The sequence below is a fragment of the Eucyclogobius newberryi genome, unplaced genomic scaffold (genome assembly GCF_026437365.1).
Source record: "Eucyclogobius newberryi isolate DKJ021-1_F unplaced genomic scaffold, fEucNew1.0.hap1 SCAF_14, whole genome shotgun sequence".
In the NCBI taxonomy this organism is placed as follows: Eukaryota; Metazoa; Chordata; class Actinopteri; order Gobiiformes; family Gobiidae; genus Eucyclogobius; species Eucyclogobius newberryi.
The window spans coordinates 30,874,146-30,886,527 of NW_027315768.1; the positions used below are offsets into that span (position 1 = coordinate 30,874,146).

At 40.6% G+C, this 12,382-nt stretch overlaps 1 protein-coding gene and 3 non-coding genes across 4 annotated transcripts in view; 3 read left to right on the forward strand and 1 right to left on the reverse strand.

Annotated features, from left to right (window-relative positions):
- LOC140359961 (inactive dipeptidyl peptidase 10-like) overlaps positions 1–12,382 on the reverse strand; it is a 310,263-nt gene that overhangs the window by 165,090 nt on the left and 132,791 nt on the right. The window lies entirely within an intron of this gene.
- Positions 1,915–1,986, forward strand: trnat-cgu (transfer RNA threonine (anticodon CGU)). The gene has a single exon. It is a non-coding gene; the product is annotated as a tRNA-Thr (tRNA).
- On the forward strand, positions 5,166–5,237 carry trnat-cgu (transfer RNA threonine (anticodon CGU)). Its single transcript has one exon. It is a non-coding gene; the product is annotated as a tRNA-Thr (tRNA).
- Positions 9,463–9,534, forward strand: trnat-cgu (transfer RNA threonine (anticodon CGU)). Its single transcript has one exon. It is a non-coding gene; the product is annotated as a tRNA-Thr (tRNA).

A 12,382-nucleotide genomic window follows, 5' to 3' on the forward strand; every position in this document is an offset into this window, starting at 1 on the left:
CTAACCTCTCTTTCTCTCTCTCTCTCTCTCTCTCTCTCTCTCTCTCTCTCTCAGTAAAGTTGTGAGCATGAAACACAAGGCAGTTCAAACACAGACTTAGGCAGTGAGAGGAAAGTGTTGGCGATGAGCAGAAACACTTGAGTGGATCAAAGGCCGACAGTTACAGTTTCTCTCATGTTTCTGGGCCGTGTCTGTTTAAAACATTCAGGTGGGTTTGTGAGAGAGTAGAACAATCACAGAAGAGCATGAGGGGCTTTCACGTGCCGCGAGGGGTTATGGGAACTACTTATTACATTTTCATACACTTTATGTCTTCAATACAAACTTTATCCTCAAACTTCTGCCTCATTTGTGTCATTACTTTGTCTGTCCATTTATATATATATATATATATATATATATATATATATATATATATATATATTGATACATGATTAATTATTTCTCAAACAAAACATGCTTTTCAAGATCATGGGTTCAACCCCCATCCATGCCTGTATATACAACTCTATCTTCTAGTCCTACAAAAGCAAGAAACAAGTCAGGATTAGTGAGAAACATCCTCTAATGTTGGCATTCAAATGTCTGGATGGCTTTAGAGTTCTTGTCTGACAAAAGCAGAAGAAACACTGAACGCAGGTGGAAGTGCGCATGCGCACTCCCCCGTGCGGACTGATACAACACACACGTGCGTTTGTTTATTAGCGCGACGTCGCTCGTCTTCCCGTAGATTTCAGTCTCTTATGAGTCAGCTCGAACAGTCTTTCTCCGTCTTCATTTTGTCCCGTACACTGAGGGAACTATATTATGATAGATCAATGCGCTTAGACACGCGGAAACGTGGGGACGAGCCACACGCGGCTGCAGGTGAGCGATAGGTGCGTTTTATGATAGATACGTAGCAGGACTAATCGGGAATACTTTTCATTCAATATGTGAGAAAGGTTAAAGAAGCCTTCTAATGATGGCTTTCAAGAGCTGGATGTGTTTAGTATTGCTACTAATAAACAAATTAAAACTGTTGTTTGGTTTGGTGACGTGGTCAAGTGGTAAGGTGTTGGTATCGTAAACCAAAGATCATGGGTTTAATCCTCATCCATGCCTTTAAATGTTATACTATGGTCAAATAAATATAATATCTCCGTCCCCAGAAAGATGTGGTGAAGTTCAGTGTTTCTCCTGTGTCTGTAAGAAAGATTTCTAAACTAAATCAAAGGTCACGGGGTCCGATCCATGTCTTTAAATGTTATGGTACATTCAAAGATTGATCACGACAGTAGTAGTTTGCCACAGAGGAAAACTTCAGAATTTCTTTCTCAAAAACAAGGACTCTAAACCCTTCAAGACTCTTAAACATGTCCTTTAAAAATGTGTCCTGTATTGCGGCTGAAAGATGATTTATTCTTCTATTTCCCAAAAATTATCACTCTTTGCAGGCGTGGTGGCCAAGAAGTAAGGCGTTGGTCTTGTAACCAAAGATCATGGGATCAATCCCCATCCATGCCTCTAAATATTACTGTATGTCCCCAGAAATATGTGGTGTCTGTAAGAAAGATTTTTGAACTAAATCAAAGGTCACGGGTTCCCATCCATGTCTTCAAATGTTATAGTACATTCAAAAATTTACCACGACAGTAGTAGTTTGCCACAGAGGAAAACTTCAGTATTCCTTTCTCAAAAACAAGGACTCTAAACCCTTCAAGACTCTTAAACATGTCCTTTAAAAATGTCCGGTTGTGGCTGAAACATGATTTACTTCAACTCCCATCCACGCCTTTAATTCTTATTGTACAAGAAAATATTGATTATTCAAGTGGAAGTTTGCCGCAGAGGAAAACATGGACATGAAAAATCTGTCCTTTATTGAGACTGGAATCATGATTTGAAGACCTTGCTATTTCCTAACATTATATAGGCGTGGTGGCCAAGTGGTAAGGCGTTGTTTTCGTAAACCAAAGATCATGGGATCAACCCCCATCCATGCCTTTAAATACTATTTTATCATTCTTCTACCGCTTTATCCGGGGCCGGGTCGCGGGGGCAGCAGTCTAAGCAAGAACTCCCAGACTTCCTTCGCCCCAGACACTTCTTCCAACTCCTCCGGGGGGATCCCGAGGCGTTCCCAGGCCAGCTGGGAGACAAAGTCCCTCCAGCGTGTCCTGGGTCTCCCCCGGGGCCTCTTCCCGGTGGGACATGCCCGAAACACCTCCCCAGGGAGGCGCCCAGGAGGCATCCGGAACAGATGCCCGAGCCACCTCAGCTGGCTCCTCTCGACGTGGAGGAGCAGCGGCTCTACTCCGAGCTCCCCCCATGTAGCCGAGCTCCTCACCTTATCTCTAAGGGAGCGCCCAGCCACACGGCGGAGGAAACTCATTTTGACCACTTGTATCCGCGATCTTGTTCTTTCAGTCATTACCCAAAGCTCATGACCATAGGTGAGGGTAGGAATGTAGATTGACCGGTAAATGTGAACAAGACCCCGAGATACTTGAACTCCTCCACTTGGGGCAAGGACTCCCCACCCACCCGGGGAGGGCAAGCCACCTTTTTCCGGTTGAGAACCATGGCCTCGGATTTAGAGGTGCTGATTCTCATCCCAGCCATTTCACACTCAATACTATTTTATGTTACTAATAACTATTCTTGTCCTACAAAAGCATGAAAACAAGTCAGAATTGGTGAGAAACATCCTCTAATGTTGGCTTTCAAATGTCTGGATGGGTTTAATTTTTTTGTCTGACAAAAGCAGGAGAACCACTGAACTTGATCAATGTGCCACATCTTTCTGGAAACAGATATATTATCCTTCTTTGACCAGACGAAGCATTTAAAAGCATGGATGGGATTGAGCTCATGATCTTTGGTTTACAAGACCAACACCTTATCACTTGGCCACCACGCCTGAAAATCATGCACTATTTAGGAAATAACAAGGTTGTTACCACCCACCTGTCCGCCGGCGAGCATTTTCTATAACTCAAATATTCTCTTATATCATCACTTTTATTTCCGTGGTCAATACAAGCAAGCCATACATCATTTTAAAGCTTATTTTATCAACAAAACGAATATGTCATTAATTTACATTAAATAATATGCCCCAAGAAGCAATTGCCAATAGTTTGTGAGAAAGTCTCAACTTTTACAAACGCATGTCCTACCTGTTTGCTGTTTATGACGGACGAAACGGCTTTAATTCTGTACATCCTTGTACTCAGTCTGTCCGTAAGGAATCATTGAAAAACAATATCCACTTGTGTTTTTCCTGAAGTTTTCCGATTTCGAGATATTGTCAAGTAAACAAACTTTTCTTCGTTTCTCGCCGGACAAGAATGCGCTTGTCAGGCGCATTTCTCCGTCCATAACAGATTACCTGTTTGACCTATAAAATAATGTTGGATATTTTTCTTTTCTTCAGACTGTTGGCTACAGAATGAAACCATCCACAATTTTTTCTGTCCACGGGTTTGTTTGTTACAGCCTCCGCAAAAAAAAAATGCTCCGCTTGCGGCGCACATGAATTCCACTGTTTACATCTAAATAGCGCCGCATGCTAGTGACGTAGCAGACTTTGATTGACATATTATTATAGCCAATAACAATAGCTTTAGAAAGAGGGGCGGGACAAAGGCCTTATTGACACAGAATCTTCTGTATTATCGTGCGTAAGGCTCCGGGAAGGCTGTAAAGAGCCAGATTTCTCGGCAGGATTTTGCGCATAACGTTTTCTGATCTTATTAGCCTTTTGGACGTGCATTTTGTTAGATATATGTATTATTATACCAATATAAAAATAAAATAAAAATATTATAATTTTCTTTTCTTTTTTTTAACCTCTATATGGGAAATTCATGGGTAAACTCATATTTACACATTTTCACATATATTGTTTTTAGCAGTTATAATTGGTATTAGTGGCCTACAAAACATCAAAATGTATGTTTTATGATCATAGAGGAGCTAAAATTGTAATAAAACAGTTTGGCACATATTTGGATCACTTGTTCCAAATATACTTTTTGATACAAAAAGGTAAACAGCACCAAAATGCCTGTTCCTAGAGATCTGAAACTTTACACAGTTGTTGTCAACAGGATAAACATCATGTACAGTGAACAGCATAAGCACACAATGAAGTATGTCATGCTCAGAACCATTACAAATTGACAATATTCAGGCGAGACTTCTGTAGTGTAAGTTCTGAAGCCCTGACAGTGTTCATGTGCACATCTGCAGAAACTAGAAGGCCTAAGCTTTCTAATGATGCATCACACTTGCATGTGGGCTGTAAGATCCTCTTTTAATAAGCAATGCCATTTGGGTATGTCCAACCATTGTGCACAGGGCGAAATAGGTGGATGGTAACAGGTTTTAAATCATGATTTCAGCCTCAATAAAGGACAGTTTTTTAAAGTCCATGTTCAAGAGTCTGGAACAATAGTGGGCATGACAGTGTGTTTAATGAATACTTTTCATTCAATATGTGAGAAAGGTTGAAGAAGCCTTCTAATCTTGGTTTTCAACAGCTGGATGCGTTTAGTATTGTAACTAATACAAAAATTCAAAATCCTTTTTGGTGTCGTGGTCAAGTGGTAAGTTGTTGGTGTTGTAATCCAAAGATCATAGGTTTAATCCCCATTCATACCTTTAAATGTTATATTATGATCAAAGACGGATAATATCTCCGTCCCCAGAAATATGTGGTGAAGTTCAGTGATTCTCCTGTGTCTGTAAGAAAGGTTTTTAAACTAAATCAAAGGTCACGGGTTCCAATCCATGTCTTTAAATGTTATAGTACAATCAAAAATGTATCACGACAGTAGTAGTTTGCCACAGAGGAAAACTTCAGTATTTATTTTTCAAAAGCAAGGACTCTAAACCTTTCAAGACTCTTAAACATGTCCTTTGAAAATGTGTCCTGTAGTGAGGCTGAAACATGATTTACTTTTCTATTTCCCAAATTGAACACTCTTTTTAAGCGTGATGGCCAAGTAGTAAGGCGTTGGTCTCGTAAACCAAAGATCATGGGTTCAACTCCCATCCACTCCTTTAATTCTTATTGTACAATAAAATATTGATTATTCAAGTGGAAGTTTGCCGCAGAGGAAAACATGGACATTAACAATCTGTCCTTTATTGAGGCTCGGATCAAGATACATTTTATAGGCGTGGTGGCCAAGTGGTAAGGCGTTGGTCTCGTAAACCAAAGATCATGGGTTCAACCCCCATCCATGCCTGTATATACAACTCTATCTTCTAGTCCTACGAAAGCAAGAAACAAGTCAGGATTAGTGAGAAACTTCAGTATTTCTTTCTCAAAAACAAGGACTCTAAACCCTTCAAGACTCTTAAACGTGTCCTTTAAAACTATGTCCTGTAGTGAGGCTGAAACATGATTTATTTTTCTATTTCCCAAAAATTATCACTCTTTGCAGGCGTGGTGGCCAAGTGGTAAGGCTTAGGTATTGTAAACCAAAGATCATTGGTTCCACCCTCATCCATGCCTTTAAATACTATTTTATGTTACTAATAACTATTCTTGTCCTACTCTAATGTTGGCTTTCTAACATCTGGATGGGTTTAAAATTCTTGTCTGACAAAAGCAGGAGAAACACTGAACTTGACCAATGTGCCACATATTTCTGGAATAATGTTCGTCGAGCGTCTGGACCAATATTCCATTATAAAGGGCTGGAAGGTTGAGTCTTAAACCACCGTTTCTGTTTAGGGACGGATTTCTTTTTTTTTAACAAGGGATTGACTTTTTAACTCCTCTTTCAACCATCTTTTCTCCCTGCTTAAAATCTTCACCCCACTGTCTTCAATAGAGTGGTTTGTGGCTTTAAGATTCAGATGCACAGCGCTTTGTGGTCCTGAATTAGAGTGTCTTCTGTGCTGATAAAGCCTCTTGTGTTGTTGTTTAGTCTCTCCTATGAACCGCTCTTTACAATTTCTTCACTGCATTGGATAGAGTAAACTACATTACTCTGCTTTTGTGTCGGCATCTTGTTCTTAGGGTGAACCAGTTTTGTCTTAAAGTGTTGCCAGGTTTTTAAACCAGAAACAGTGGTTTAAGAATCAACCTTTTGGTCGTTTATAATGGAGTTTTAATCCCTGGAGAGGTAGACGCCTAGGGAATTCGGATGCTAATCACGTACTCAGTGAGGAGGGAGTGAAAGCTAGGTTTGGTTAGGATGTTAAAGGGCTGATAGTAAACACAGAGATTAGGAAGATAATAAAGTGGTCCAAATGTGTAGAAATGACAATGAATGCTCTGCGTAGCTGTTCCATGCTTGTTGTGCATGTTTTAATATCAGCAGAATAATCATACAATCATCACAGTAACTCGACATCTACTTGTCGTTAAAATACACATAATCAGCCTGGAAATAGGCAAAAGGCATCAAGTAGCTCTTGTTTTGATCGTACACTTTTGTAGGACACAGAACATAGTTAGGAAAGAACATTACTGTAGGAATATTACAGTGAATTAGTCCATCATTGTTATTCTAATATATTAAAACACACACACACACACACACACACACACACGCATGCATACGCACACACAAACACATCAGCTAAATTATTGTTGTGGTTTTGTTGTACTGGAAGCTAATAAATGTAGAATTTCACAGGGTAAGTTTGCACAGACAGCTGCAGTCTCAGGTGTGAGAATATGAGTCAGAGGTACAGAGCAGTGACAGACTAAATAAAAGAGGAAAGAGAAGTGAGAAGAGAAGAGACAAGGAGGCACCAGATCAAAGGAAAAGGAGACAGGAGCGAGGTGACAAGGAGAGAGGAGGCAAGGAGAGAGGAGACAAGGAGGCTCCAGACCAAAGGAAAAGGAGACAGGATCGAGGTGACAAGGAGAAAGGAGGCAAGGGGAGAGGAGACAAGGAGAGAGGAGACAAGGAGGCACCAGACCAAAGGAAAAGGAGACAGGAGCGAGGTGACAAGGAGAGAGGAGACAAGGAGAGAAGAGACAAGGAGGCACCAGACCAAAGGAAAAGGAGACAGGAGCGAGGTGACAAGGAGAGAGGAGGCAAGGAGAGAGGAGACAAGGAGGCACCAGACCAAAGGAAAAGGAGACAGGATCAAGGTGACAAGGAGAAAGGAGGCAAGGAGAGAGGAGACAAGGAGAGAGGAGACAAGGAGGCACCAGACAAAAGGAAATGGAGGCAGGAGTAAGGTGACAAGGAGAGAGGAGGCAAGGACAGAGGGGACAAGAGGAAAAGCAACAAGGAGAGAGGAGACAAGAGAGAGGAGACAAGGGAGAGAGGAGACAAGGAGAGAGGTTGGATATTTGTATTGTGCCCATACCTGCTTGTCAGTGCCTAATCTGGTCAGATCTAAGCAGGGCAGGGCCTGGTCAGTATTTAGATGGGAGACCACCAGGAGCCACACCTGTCAAACTGTCATCGTGTCCTTAGGTAGGACACTTCCCCCACATTGTCTCATATGAGTGTTTCATGAGTCTGCCCCAGGGCAGCTGTGACTTACCACCACCAAATTTTGAATGAATGAAGTGCCATGTGTCATGAAAGGTGCTGTATAGATCTAATGATGACAGTATTTGATTAATTAATGAGACAAGGAGAGAAGGGACAGCCCTAAATTCAAGACCTGAAAAGACATAGATAATACAGTCAAACTACTTTAAAAGAGAGATATTTCAGTTTTTCAAGTGCGGTAAGAGGTATAGGAGAGAATATATACATGAGAAGAGGAGACTGGAGGAACCAGGGGAGAGAAGCATGTAGGAGATAGGAAACAGGAGTTAGGACGCTAGAAGGGGACAGGTGTGACAGCCAGAATATGCATGCGGCTCCGGGGAGGTGTTTTCTGGGTGTTCTCTGCTGTTTAAATATGTATAACCCTGCAGACCACCACACACTGTCCATAAAAGTTTCATGACCAGATCTCACTGTGCGGCCCTCTCCACCTGCACATGCAAAGTGAGAGGGTCTGGGGTTAGCAGCTATGCACATCTGGTACTTTTGACCTTTTATGCAACTAAAGCTCAGGGGCCGTACAGACGACAGCCGCTGACACATTCATGCTTCAAAATACCAATACAGTTCTAAAAGTATTCGTGGGTTTCAGCGTTTTGTTGGTTTTCTTTATATTTTGGGCACGTTTGACCTTTCAAAAGAGACATTTTTTTGCAGCTAGACAAATTCATTCAGAAACAGTTCCATCCTCTCTGATTTGTTTATGATGACAGTTGTGAGCATGTTCTCGCTGCACCGAAAGCAAATTCCACTAAACTGTAGATTTGCAATGTTTTCTGAGTTTAATGCTGTTTTTTTTAATGTTCTGAGACATGACAGTCACTTGCTGTGTGCAGGAGTGATACAGGAGGTGGTGATTGGCATTTTGTTTTTTTAACCAAACCATTTAAAGGCCGCTGTGGCGACAAATAAAGAAATTATAAACTGTTTTTGGTGACGTCGTCAAGTGGTAAGATGTTGATGTTGTAAACCAAAGATCATGGGTTTAATCCCCATCCATGCCTTTAAATGTTATATTATGGTCGAATAAATATAATATCTCCGTCCCCAGAAAGATGTGGTGAAGTTCAGTGTTTCTCCTGTGTCTGTAAGAAAGATTTCTAAACTAAATCAAAGGTCACGGGTTCCGATCCATGTCTTTAAACGTTATAGTACATTCAAAGATTGATCACGACAGTAGTAGTTTGCCACAGAGGAAAACTTCAGAATTTCTTTCTCAAAAACAAGGACTCTAAACCCTTTAAGACTCTTAAACATGGACTTTAAAAATGTGTCCTGTGTTGTGGCTAAAACATGATTTTTTTAATTGACCAAATTGAGCACTTGTTGTACGTGTGGTGGCCAAGTAGTAAGGCGTTGGTCTTGTGAACCAAAGATCATGGGTTCAACTCCCATCCATGCTTTTAATTCTTCTTGTACATTCAAAGACTGATTATGCCAGTAGAAGTTTGCTGCAGAGGAAAACAGATTTGAACAATCTTTCCTTTAGCGAGGCTGGAATCATGATTTGAAGACCTTGTCATTTCCCAAGATAAGCACATTTTATAGGCTTGGTGGCCAAGTGGTAAGGCATTGGTCTAGAAAATAAAATCATGGGTTCAATCCCCATCCATGCCTTTAAATGTTACATTGTGGTTAAAGAAATATTATATCTATGTCCCCAGAAATATGTGGTGAAGTTCAGTGTTTCTCCTGTGTCTGTAAGAAAGATTTTTAAACTAAATCAAAGGTCACAGGTTCCCATCCATGTCTTTAAATGTTATAGTACATTCAAAAATGTATCACGACAGTAGTAGTTTGCCACAGTGGAAAACTTCAGTATTTCTTTCTCAAAAACAAGGACTCTAAACCCTTCAAAACTCTTAAAAATGGACTTTAAAAACCTTCTCCTGTAGTGCGGCTGAAACATGATTTATTTTTTTATTTCCCAAATTGAGCACTCTTCGCAGGCGTGGTGGCCAAGTAGTAAGGCATTGGTCTCGTAAACCAAAAATCATGGGTTCAACTCCCATCCATGCCTTTAATTATTGTTGTACATTCAAATACTGATAATGCAAATAGATGTTTGCTGCAGAGGAAAAGTTCAGTGCTTCTTTGGCTTCTCAAAAGTGAAGACACCAAATCCTTCCAGACTCTTGAATATGGACTTGATTATGTCCTTGAGACTGGAATTATGATTTAAAGAGGTTGTTATTTCCCAAGATAAGCACATTTTATAGGCGTGGTGGCCACGTGGTAGGGTTCAACCCCTATCCATGCCTTTAAACACTACTTTATGTCAATAATGACTATTCTTGTCCTACAAAAGCATCACATTTTGTGAGAAATAGCTTCTAATGTTGGCTTTCTAACATCTGGATGGATTTAAAATTCTTGTCTGACAAAAGCAGGAGAAACACTGAACTTGACCAGTGTGCCACATATTTCTGGAATATGTTCGAGAGTCTGGACCAATATTCCATTATACAGGGCTGGAAGGTTGAATCCAAAACCACCGTTTCTGTTTAGGGACGGATTCCTTTTTTTTTTTTAACAAGGGATTGACTTTTCAAACATGAAAATGAGCAGTTTATTTATCGTGCAATGTCCCTGTCAAAAAAATTATCTGGATCCTTTGCACTCAATTTCAATACGACACACGCAGCCCCAGACAGAGCAAAAAATAACATCAACTGTAATTAAAAAAAACACCACAAACAAGCCAAAATTACAGTATTGTGTATTTTTCCACATCACATCAACATCTCTGCACCCATTTTTCCGAAGGATATATAGATGGAAAGAGAACGAGAGGGAGACAAAGGCAACAATGCAGCTACAACATCCAAAACATCTCTGAGGGAGTGCACGGCATTGGCAAGGCAACCGAGTTTGTGGTTGGTTTGGACGTCCATGACCCCTGACCCTCAGAAATGGGGATGTGAACAGGCAAGGCAATTACTGAGCAGCACAGTGCCTCCATTGCCCTCGCCATTGCTCCTTGGAGACGGTCAATGTTACAATGTGTTGCCGATATGTCGTGGTGTGGATGCCGTGCCGTTTTTTGTAATAATACTGCGCACATAATGACAAAACTATCATAAATTCAGCTATTTTGAGAACAAGAACTACAGGAATTGTGCCAACCATGTATCAAATAGTGTCAGATGTCTACAGATTTGAAAAACATTTGATTAAATTTCCCGATTTAACACAGTTATCTCAATTTTACTCTCACAATGGAGAAACCTTCATGTACAAAGCTGGCCACACTTCTTTGACCACGCCATCAGATTTGCCGGTTCAAAGATTATCCGACTCCACACGTTTTATTCTGGTCATGGTCGTATACCTTCAATTAGCAGATTTCGTCAAAAGCAATTGGTAAGCCGATATATCAGCAATACTCAAAGAAGCTCAATTAAAGCTCGCCCCTATCAGATTGAAAATGGTGCTTATTTATAGTAATCTGCATGCATTTGAATTTGACTGCCGCTTTAGTTTTGTTTTTCCCGATTAAGCCTTGAAGTAGAAGCATGAAAAACACCATTCCCTTCTGCTGGGTATTAGCATATCAGCGGCGGTCTCAGAAAGCCGCTGCTATGATAAAACTGGCCTTTTTGTGGAGCAATTTAGCGCCCATTCACACTTTGGACGGACAAAACGAGCTTCTGTCGTCTCACTACAGCGAAATTATGAAATCATTTTCAAACGCTTGTCTGAAAGGAGCAAGGAGGATATTGTGACAGTTAAAAGGGACGGCCGGGCGCATAAAGGACAAAAGCCACTTTACAGGAATTTAGCTGTAGGCAAAACACTTTATTCATTATGAAAAGGGTGGTTGTGGAAGTATTGTGTCCTTGTGCAAGACACTGCAGGCTCATAAATGAGATCAGTGCGCTCCAGTGTATATAGAATTTTCTGGAGTATAAGTCGCACCAGCCAAAAAATGCACAAGAAAGAAGAAAAAAACATATAAGTCACATTTTTGGGGAAATTTTTTTAGTACAAGTTGCATTTTTGGGCAAATTTATTATTGAAATGTAATCTAAAATAATTAGATTAGAGAACATGGTGAATAGGTGTACGTATGCTAACGCTAACACCTTCAGCTACATGACGCACAGACAACAAACGGTAAGTGTCTGGTATGTTAACGTAACATATTAACAGTTATTCAGATAACTATAGCATAAAGAACATGCTAACAAGTTTACCAAAGCATCAATTTTACCCCAAATCACTAAATCCATTGAATTCTTCTTCCTCTGTGTCACTTCTAAACAACTCCACAAACTCCAGAGGAAGAGGAAGTGCAGATTCTTCTTCTGCGCCGCTTAGAGCCTAGAGCACTGTCTTGAGAAATGCGGTTGTCGATGTAAAAATAACGAATAATATCACATGCAAGCCGCTCCGGAGTATAAGTCGCTCCCCTGGCCACAACTATGTAAAAAGGTGCGATGTATAATCCTGGAAATACGGTAAGTATATCGGCTTTTTCAATCAAGAAAAAGTCAAGTCACTTTTTCACTGTCGTGAACAGCTCCTTTGTTACACATCCATAAAATCTGAGGAGACGGGCCAAATGACGGACAGAAAACAACGCAGAGGACTGACAGAGACTCAAACCTCCACGCTTGTCCATATGTGCTTTCAGTGTAATACATGAGCCTTATTTACTTGAAAATTAGACTTTTCAGAACCAAAGACAAAATAGCATCGTCTCCTCTCACACAATCTCACTTCACCATGTAAGTCCTCTTTCTCTACTTCCATAAATCTCTTCTTTGGTCTTACCGTTTCCTGCAGCTCTGGAAACGTGATCTCATCTAGCATCAGCAGCCAAGATGATAGATTCAATCATAAACCGACCCAAACAAAATCATCTC